Source organism: Rhinoraja longicauda, chromosome 11, assembly GCF_053455715.1.
Source record: "Rhinoraja longicauda isolate Sanriku21f chromosome 11, sRhiLon1.1, whole genome shotgun sequence".
NCBI lineage: Eukaryota > Metazoa > Chordata > Chondrichthyes > Rajiformes > Arhynchobatidae > Rhinoraja > Rhinoraja longicauda.
Window position 1 is genome coordinate 46,108,995 of NC_135963.1, and position 9,959 is coordinate 46,118,953.

Sequence of the window (9,959 nt, forward strand, 5' to 3'; positions counted from 1 at the left end):
TATGATCATTCTTAATGTTATCAGTTTCATCCCGAACATAATGCTTTCCTCTGAAGATAGACACAAAAAGCTGGAGTAACTCAGCGGGTCAGGCAACATCTCTGGAGAAAAGGAATCAGTGATGTTTTGGGTCGAGACCCTTCTTCAGATGGAGAGTCATCAGGGGAGAGGGAAATGAGAGATTTGAAAAGGTACATAGGACAAAGAACCAAGAAAGGCAAAAGTACAAATCAAAGCCAGCAACGATGATCAAAAAGTGTTTTGTCCCAAAATATCACCTATTCCTTTTCTCCAGGGGGACTTTAACAAGGCCAACCTCAGTCGTGAGCTCCCAAAGTACAGACTTCATGTTACCTGCCCCACCAGAGGGGAGAGGACACTTGATCACTGCTACACTTCAATCAAGAACGCATATCACTCTGTTCCTCGGGCAGCTCTGGGTCTCGCCGATCATTGTTTAGTTTACCTTATTCTGACCTACAGGCAGAAACTAAAATCTGCTAAACCTGTGGTCAGAACAACGAAAAGGTGGACAAGCGATGGCTTTGAAAAGCTACAGTCCTGCTTTGACTGCACTGATTGGAATGTGTTCAGGGAAGCAACCACAAGCCTCGATGAGTGCAAAGACACTGTGATATCCTATGTCAGCTTTTGCAAGGACAGTTGCATTCCCACGAAGACCCGGATCTGGTTCAACAACAAGCCCTGGTTCACAGCAGAACTCAGGCAGCTCTGCCAGTCAAAAGAAGTGGCCTACAGGAGCGGGGATACTGACCTCTACAGACAGGCCAAGTACAAGCTGAAAAGAGGAATCAGAGCTGCCAAGGAAAGGTACTCTGAGAAGCTGAGGAGCAAGTTCTCAGCTAATGACTCCTCTTCAGTTTGGAAGGGCTTGCAAGAAATCACCAGCTACAAGAGGAAAACCTTGGACAATCGTCAGCTGACTAACGACCTGAATGAGTTTTACTGCAGGTTCGAGAAACAGAAACATAACCCTGGGATCCCCTCCCCCCCCGCCCCAATCAAAACAAAAGATGAAGCATATAAATTAGCCAGAAAAAGCAGCCTGCCAGAGGACTGGGAGAAATTCAGAGTCCAGCAGAGGAGGACAAGGGGCTTAATTAGGAAAGGGAAAATAGATTATGAGAGAAAACTGGCAGGGAACATAAAAACTGACTGCAAAAGCTTTTATAGGTATGTGAAGTGAAAAAGAGTAGTTAAGACAAATGTAGGTCCCTTGCAGTCGGAAACAGGTGAATTGATCATAGGGAACAAGGAGATGGCAGACCAATTGACCAACTACTTTGGTTCTGTCTTCACTAAGGAAGACATAAACAATCTGCCGGAAATAGCAGGGGACCGGGGGTCTAATGAGATGGAGGAACTAAGGGTAATCCAGGTTAGTCGGGAAGTGGTGTTAGGTAAATTAAATGGATTAAAGGCCGATAAATCCCCAGGGCCAGATAGGCTGCATCCCAGAGTGCTTAAGGAAGTAGCCCCAGAAATAGTGGATGCATTAGTGATAATTTTTCAAAACTCTTTAGATTCTGGAGTAGTTCCTGAGGATTGGAGGGTAGCTAATGTAACCCCACTTTTTAAAAAGGGAGGGAAGAGAGAAAACAGGGAATTATAGACCAGTTAGCCTAACATCGGTAGTGGGGAAAATGCTAGAGTCAGTTATTAAAGATGTGATAGCATCACATTTGGAAAGTGGTGAAATCATCGGACAAAGTCAGCATGGATTTATGAAAGGCAAATCATGTCTGACGAATCTTATAGAATTTTTCGAGGATGTAACTAGTAGAGTGGATAAGGGAGAACCAGTTGATGTGATATATCTGGACTTTCAGAAGGCCTTCGACAAGGTCCCACATAGGAGATTGGTGTACAAACCTAAAGCACACGGTATTGGGGGTTCAATGTTGAGGTGGATAGAGAATTGGTTGGCGGACAGGAAGCAAAGTGTAGGAATAAACGGGTCCTTTTCGGAATGGCAGGCAGTGACTAGTGGGGTACCGCAAGCCTCAGTGCTGGGACCCCAGTTATTTACAATATATATTAATGATTTGGACGAGGGAATTGAATGCAACATCTCTAAGTTTGCGGATGACACGAAGCTGGGTGGCAGTGTTAAATGCGAGGAGGATGCTAGGAGGCTGCAGAGTGACTTGGATAGCTAAGGCAAGTGGGCAAATGCATGGCAGATGCAATATAATGTGGATAAATGTGAGGTTATCCACTTTGGTGGCAAGAACAGGAAAGCAGAGTATTACCTGAATGGCAGCCAATTAGGAAAAGGGGTGATGCAACGTGACCTGGGTGTCATGGTGCACCAGTCATTGAAAGCAAGCTTGCAGGTGCAGCAGGCAGTGAAGAAAGCGAATGGTATGTTAGCATTCATAGCAAGAGGATTTGAGTATAGGAGCAGGGAGGTTCTGCTGCAGTTGTACAGAGCCTTGGTGAGACCGCATCTGGAGTATTGTGTACAGTTTTGGTCTCCTAATCTGAGGAAAGACATTCTAGCCTTAGAGGGAGTACAGAGAAGGTTCACCAGATTGATCCCTGGGATGGCAGGACTTTCATATGAAGAAAGACTGGATAGACTAGGCTTATACTCGCTGAAATTTAGAAGACTGAGGGGGGATCTTATAGAAACATATAAAATTCTTAAGGGGTTGGAGAGGCTAGATGCGGGAAGATTGTTCCCGATGTTGGGGAAGTCCAGAACCAGGGGTCACAGCTTAAGGATAAGGGGGAAGTCTTTTAGGACCGAGATGACAAAGCATTTCTTCACACAGAGAGTGGTGAGCTCTCTGCCGAACAACTGGTGCCAATCGACACAGGCATTTTCAACCAGTCCCTGCAAACCTGCACTGTCCCTGCCTGCAGGTCTCCACTATTGTCCCTGTAACCAAAAAGACAAGGATCACTGGTCTTAATGACTACAGGCCTGTCACACTGACCTCTGTAGTCATGAAGACCTTTGAAAGACGTGCTGGCCCAGCTGAAAAACATCACAAACCCTCTGCTGGACCCTCTGCAGTTTGCATACAGGGCCAATAGATCGGTGGATGATGCAGTCAACCTAGGCCTGCACTTCATTCTCCAGCACCTAGACTGAAAGGGGACCTATGCCAAGATTCTGTCTGTGGACTTTAGCTCTGCATTTAACACCATTGTGCCAGAGCTACAATACTCCAAACTCTCCCTGAACCCCTCTGTCATTGGATCATCAACTTCCTGACAGACAGAAAGCAGCATGTGAGGCTGGGAAAGCACATCTCGGACCCGCGGACCCTCAGCATAGGAGCACCGCAAGACTGCATTCTCTCCCCTCTCCTTTACTTTCTCTACACCAACGACTGCACCTCCACAGACTCCTCTGTCAAGCTCCTCAAGTTTGCGGATGACACTACCCTGATTGGACTGATCCATGATGGGGAGGAATCTGGCTACAGATGGGAAGTGACACAGCTGGCGTCCTGGTGCCATCGCAACAACCTGGAGCTCAATGCTCTTAAGACAGTGTAACTAATTCTAGACCTTCCCCTCCCCTGCCCCCACTCACCATCAACAACACCACAGTCACATCTGTGAAGTCATTTAAGTTCCTTGGAACCATCATCTCCAGGGACCTTAAATGGGGGGCCACCATCGACTCCACAGTCAAAGAGGCCCAATAGAGGATGTACTTCCTGCGGCAACTGAGGAAACACAATCTGCCACAGGCAATGATCGTCCAATTCTATACTACTATCAATGAGTCGTCCTCACCTTCTCCATCGTGGTCTAGTTTGGCTCAGCCACCAAGACGACATCCGGAGGCTGCAACGGATCGTTCGATCAGCTGAGAAGGTTGTTGGCTGCAACCTTCCCCCCCATTGACGAACTGTACACTGCAAGGGCCAGGAAGCGAGCGGGCAAGATCATCTCTGACCCCTCTCACCCTGGCCACAAAATCTTTGAAGCACTTCCTTCTGGAAGGTGACTCTGGACTGTCAAAGCAGCCACAGCCAGACATAAAAACAGCTTTTTTCCACGAGTAGTAGTTCTACTCAATGACCAAAGTCTGTAGTCTCCTTTTTGCTCTGGTTTATTTTCACTCACATGTTTAGACCATAATGTTGAATCCTTATTGTTTTGATGTGTTTATGCTTTATTCTTAATTGTTAACTGTATGTTTGTGTTGTCATTTGTGAGCGGAGCACCAAGGCACATTCCTTGTATATGCACATACTTGGCCAATAAACTTATTCATTCATTCATTCATTCCAGAGATGCTGTCTGACCAGCTTAGTTTCTCCAGCTTTTTGTGTCTTATCTGCAGTACAAATCAGCATTTGAAACACCTTTCAATAGACAATAGACAATAGGTGCAGGAGTAGAACATTCAGCCCTTCGAGCCAGCACCGCCATTCAATGCGATCATGGCTGATCACTCTCAATCAGTACCCCGTTCCTGCCTTCTCCCCATACCCCCTCACTCCGCTATCCTTAAGAGCTCTATCCAGCTCTCTCTTGAAAGCATCCAACGAACTGGCCTCCACTGCCTTCTGAGGCAGAGAATTCCACACCTTCACCACTCTCTGACTGAAAAAGTTCTTCCTCATCTCCGTTCTAAATGGCCTACCCCTTATTCTTAAACTGTGGCCCCTTGTTCTGGACTCCCCCAACATTGGGAACATGTTTCCTGCCTCTAATGTGTCCAATCCCCTAATTATCTTATATGTTTCAATAAGATCCCCCCTCATCCTTCTAAATTCCAGTGTATACAAGCCTAATTGCTCCAGCCTTTCAACATACGACAGTCCCGCCATTCCGGGAATTAACCTAGTGAACCTACGCTGCACGCCCTCCATAGCAAGAATATCCTTCCTCAAATTTGGAGACCAAAACTGCACACAGTACTCCAGGTGCGGTCTCACCAGGGCCCGGTACAACTGTAGAAGGACCTCTTTGCTCCTATACTCAACTCCTCTTGTTATGAAGGCCAACATTCCATTGGCTTTCTTCACTGCCTGCTGTACCTGCATGCTGTAATGTCCCGTCATATCTGTTAGTCTTGTGTCATGTTCTGTGTTTAGATTGTCATGTCCACGTCTTGTCCTTAGTGCGGTTTGTCAAGTCTCGTGCTCACTTCCTGTTTTAAGGTGAAACTTACCTCTTATCTCATTTCAGGTCCCTTGACTTCCTGCCATTGTAATTGTCAGCCCCGCCTTGATTGTTTCCACCTGTGGGCCCTTACCTCAGGTATATATAGTCCACGCCTCCCTTTGTCCTGTGCCAGTTCGTCTTGTGATTCATGTGCTCTCGGTCATTGATCCACGACTTACCCGCCTTGTTGCCAAGTTCTTGTCAAGCGTAGTATAGCTAGTAAGTATTTTTGTAACTAATGTTTTTGTAGCTAAGTAAGTTTAGGGTTTTTGTTTGTATCGCAGTGTTCTTTAATTTGGAAATTAAAGAACGCCTTTTTTTTCTCCAAATTGACTCTTGTGTGTGAGTCGTGCGTTTGAGTCCAGTTCCTGTGTGCCTCAGAACCTAACACATGCTTCCTTTCAGTGACTGATGCACTAGGACACCCAGATCTCGTTGAACATCCCCTCTTCCTAACTTGACACCATTCAGATAATAATCTGCCTTTCTATTCTTACTTCCAAAGTGAATAACCTCACACTTATCTACATTAAACTGCATCTGCCATGTATCCGCCCACTCACACAACCTGTCCAAGTCACCCTGCAGCTTTTTTGCATCTTCCTCACAATTCACACTACCCTCTTCACCTCAATCCATTCACCTCATCACATGATTCAGAAATGCTCTGAAGTTGCAATACCACCATGACAAATCTTTAGAGTAACTATATAGTTGTTAATTATTTCTCTAGATCTTTGGTTACAGGTTCCAGATCTTGAACTTTCCACATCGTTGATGGTGTCTGGGTTATATTGATTTTGTGACCTCTCTACTACTCGTGTAAATGGATGTTAGTGTCTTACTGAGTACAAGTGTGCCAACATCACACAAGTATCCGGGCTGATTTCAACAAGCAGATCATCATCTTGTATCTGTGTGTGGCATCATTCCAAATACTTTCATTCTCACCAGCTGTTGTGGTAATATTATTCATTGGAGACATATTTCTCCTCTTTTAATGTATAACTTGCAGGCTTCCTGTGCCTCATGATGACTCCTAAATTTTCTGATGCAGTCTGTGATTGGCCTGTCTTTGTGCATTATCTACCATTTTGACAACTGTTAGATTTGGTCTTTTTGTCCAGTCAATTTTGCTTGCAAAATCTTTTTCGCTCTTGTTGAAGGCCGCCTCTCAGTCGTGCTGTTATTAATCAAGAGCTTCACAGATTCATCCTATCAATGCCATTTTATGGGAGTCATCAATGTCCTCAACAATATATGCTTTTAATGGCTGGGATTCTTTGCTGTCTTAGTTGCTGGTGCAATGTATATATGCTCAACAAAGTCCATTGCAGAATGCACTGTCTTATACATGAGACACGAGAAACTCAGAAAATATATGTCAGCATATATGTCTGCAAATGCATCCTATAAAAAACTGTTGCAACCATCACACTACTCATGATATGATGGAATACTCAAAGGGTTGACGCAAAGCCTTAAAGAATCAATCATTTTACACAAACCTCCCTCTCTCTCTTTTTTTCTCTCTCTCTCACACACAATGTGTGTAGAAGTAACTATTTATATATAGATACAAAAACACACTACAACAAGAGCAAAATCAACATTTATTCACCCATTTACTCCAAAATGTACAGTGGGAAAATTATTCTCTTGATAGTTTTAGTCAAAAACTGCATTTCAGCATAACTTGTTTTAAGGAGTAATTCTCATATCCACCCCTCCCCACTGATTGAACTTGAGGAGTAATTTACAAGATCTCACTAAATGCATGACGATTAAGCAGAACTCCACATATTATAAATTGCAATAAAATCCCAAATTGTTTCTGGTACAGTGGTTAAAAGAAATTTGAATTATAGTTATAATTTTACTCTGAATCAGCATTGAGTTGTTTTGGAGATGTTTGTTTTTAGAAATCATTAAAACTTTCTTAATAATGTGATTCCAGATCTGCAGCTACTTTGCACAGCAGGATCTAATAAACAGCTATATGATATATAATCAGTTCATTTGTTCCTGTTGAAATTGGATGAGGGATGAATGTTGTCGGGCACTGGAAGAACCTAATGCTCTTGGCATCTTTAATTTCTACTTCTGCAATTGCAATTGACAAGTAGGAAAGCAGTTTAGGGATCAGCCAAGGGATGGAACCTCTGACAATGCAGCACAGTCTCAGTAAAAGGAATAATTGTTGACCAAGATTCTAACTTTGGGTATTGACATTACTAAATAAGTGAGAATATTGACACACTATTCTTTTAACTTTGCCTGCTTCTTCCCCAATTTCTAGTTGTGGGTTTTTCACCTTGTCCTTTTTCGTTCTATATGCATCTTCAAGAACAGAACACCAACTGTGCTTTATAAATTAACCATATGTGAGCCAGAAGCAGTATATATTTTTTAAAATTATATGTGAACCAGAAGCAGTGTGTTGAAACGATTTGAAGTCGATGCCATGAAGTCGATTGGATTTAGGGTGGGTTTTGAACTATTGAGGTGGATAAATGATCATCATAAGAAGTTCATAATAGAAACTGATCAATTATCATGAGCCAGTGAACACCAGTTTACACTTTCTTACTGCTTGAGTAACTCAGCGGGACAGGCAGCATCACTGGAAAGAAGTTCCTTCCTACACTTTCTTACTGTCAGCTGGATACAGGGAAAGGAATAAGAACGAAAACGTTCACATGGTATTTTCACATCATGTATAATGCATTTGGGGTAATCAGACATATTTTGTAGTATCAAATTAAAGTTTGCTCTGCAACATTGAATGGTAATGTTATCAGTGGTTGGATTTTGCTGATTACATCTGAAATCAAAGTTGTCTACTTAAATGACACAAGAGACTCTGAGATTCAGCATTTACGCAGCTGTTGAAATTTAAGAAGCTCCCTCCAAGCCACATGCTGAATTAACAGAAGACTTTCTCAGCTGGAGCTCTTCATCCCGTCTTTATGAAATCTGATGTAGCTTTTGGTCAGATTGCTGCAGTTTTTTCCTATAATACCGCTATGATTGATGGTTCATTTTTTGAACAGTTGAGAATTATTTTTAGATAACCCCAGGACGTGTCGCATTGTTGCTTATCGATTTATTTTGGGAATGAGGGAGAATGATGATGATTGTAAGGAAAGTTTCTTCCAGTTGCCTTTCCTTAGTAAAACACTTTGGAAACTTAGTGAAAAGACTACCCCCTTTCATAAATTGTTTTTTTTGCTGAGTTTTGAAGCATTACCAGAACAGAAGTTGCGACATTGGGCATTTTATTTGCGATCGGCAAGCACAATTTTTCCTCCCACCTCTATGTCTCTCAAGAATTATGAATTGTCTGAACATCTGTAATTTCATTGTCCTAGAGAGGGTTGTAAAAAACAACTGGTTCTTCCTTCTTTACATTGATACAACAGCTCAGAGCAGAACATGTGCAGCTTGTTGGATGTGCCCCTAAAGTCATTTTAGGGTCAAAGTTTGGCTCATGATTTAATGAATCTTGACAGACAATTCATTCAGTAAACCCATGAATAACTCCATAATAGGCAGGACTTTTGCATAATACTGATGCTCAGTTATAATAATAATGCTCAGTTCATTCTTGGAGCTTGCTTTCCATTAACTGCTCATCCAGGCATGTGACAGGTGGAGTAATTAAATTAATCTTCCTGTGGAAGGACCTGAACTATTTTGGTGATCAGTCTTTGTTTGGATGGAACTGTTATTGCACTTCGAAAGTCAATAGAGTTTATCATTAAGGAAATCCAGTGGGATCAAGTCATGCACTGAACGTCCCAAGAGAAGGAAGCAAGCCACGAGATAAGACTGCATCAGGTCCCACTGTCTATTTATCCTAGACACAACCGTACCTGATGGTTTAAATATAATTTCATATATTCATTTCATATTATGGGTGGGTGACATCGTAGAAAGCAAAGAGGTTCTGAAAGATTGCAGCAGGATCTTGATCATTTGGGCAGGTGGGCTGAGGAATGGTTAATGGAGTTTAATACAGATAAGGCCAGGGCAGGACTTTCACAGTGATTAGTAGGACTCTGGTGAATGTAGTAGAGCAGAGGGATCTAGGAGTGCAGATACATAATTCTTTGAAAGTGGTGTCACAGGTGGATAGGGTGTTCCAGAAGGCTTTTGGCACATTGGTCTACATTAGAGTATCAAATATTGAAATTGGGATGTTATGTAATAGTTATACATGACATTGGTGAGGGCACATTTGAAGTAACACCTGTCCCTATACTTCCTCCCTCACATCCATCCAATGACTCTAGCTGCCCTTCCAGGTGAGACATAGGTTCATGTGCACCTCCTCTAAGGGAGGGGAGGGGGAGAGGGTGCTGTACCAATGCAGGAGCGGTTTGGGCCCAACTTGGTCAAGTTTATGTTTAAAGTCTGACAGTTTCAGTTTATGTTTAGTGCTTATTTTTTTTCTATTTTCTCTTCTGCCGGGCTCATCCACCACGGATGTCGACAGGATCTGTTGGTGATGCGGGTCGTCGAAGAGCGGGGGGGACTGTTGGAGAGGGAGTTAGGCCGTCGAAGAGCGGGGAGGGCTGTCAAAGAGCAAGGGGGGCCGTCGGAGAGCGAGGAGGGCCGTTGGGGAGCGAGGGGGCTGTTGGTGAGCGAGGGGGCCCATTACAGAGCGAGGGGGGCCGTCGGAGAATAGGGAGGACCATCAGAGAGCAGGGGGGGAACCGGCAAGGGAGGAGAGGATGATGTGAACAAAGGGGAGACCTAGCGAGGGAGGGGGGACATGAACAAAGGGGGGACCCAGTGAGGGG